The following is an 831-nucleotide window of genomic DNA, read 5'->3' as shown; positions in this document are numbered from 1 at the left end:
TGGCCTGCTGTGTTCATCCAGCTCTACACCTTGTTATCTCAGATTCTTGAGCATCAGCAGTTCCCACTATCTCTGAATCTTGTTTAAATGGGGTTGTTTACATAGCGCGTTATACATGAGTGCACTTTCAAGTGGGGTGTAACTGCAAATTGAAGTGGTTGTAATCTGATATGGTAATGAACCCCTGAATCAGTTTGAATGGGGGCTGGCTAGTACATGGAAATCTGCAGTTAGTATTGTAACTACGAATTAGTGGGTTAATGGATTAATAGAAATGATTTATGGAGTTATATTAAAAGTTGTTAACACCTTTGAATTCTGATATATCACCAAAATGATCAGGCAAGCTTTCAAGTTGTATCAGTTCACTACCAATGCCTGGCCCTACACGTTAGTCACCACCTCACATTAACTGCAAATGAGTAACAAATGCTAATCTTACCAGTGATATTTGCATCCTGTGATTTATTTGCAGGATGACAGTGTAATACTATTGTTACAGGTTGTTACCACATTATTTAACTATTACAGTGTCACTTTGCAGAATGTCCGAATAATAGTAATGTGGCATTTCATACTGCAGGCTACAAATATGATGATGTTGCAAATCCAGTGCAAATACGTGTAATACTGCAATAAAACATCTTTATTTCTGACGTCTTATTTCTGATTTAGTCAGTAGTGTCTAAGTTACTCAGACCAGCAAATAAACCAACCTTGTATTAATATAGTGCCTTACATCTGCGCAATATCTCAGTAGTTACAACTGATTTGTTAGCTTTGAAACACTGTTCACTCGGCAAAGCCCTACATACAACAAAATAACTTAAT

The sequence above is a fragment of the Rhincodon typus genome, chromosome 9 (assembly GCF_021869965.1).
Source record: "Rhincodon typus isolate 14 chromosome 9, sRhiTyp1.1, whole genome shotgun sequence".
NCBI lineage: Eukaryota > Metazoa > Chordata > Chondrichthyes > Orectolobiformes > Rhincodontidae > Rhincodon > Rhincodon typus.
Note: the sequence above shows the minus strand (reverse complement) of the source record.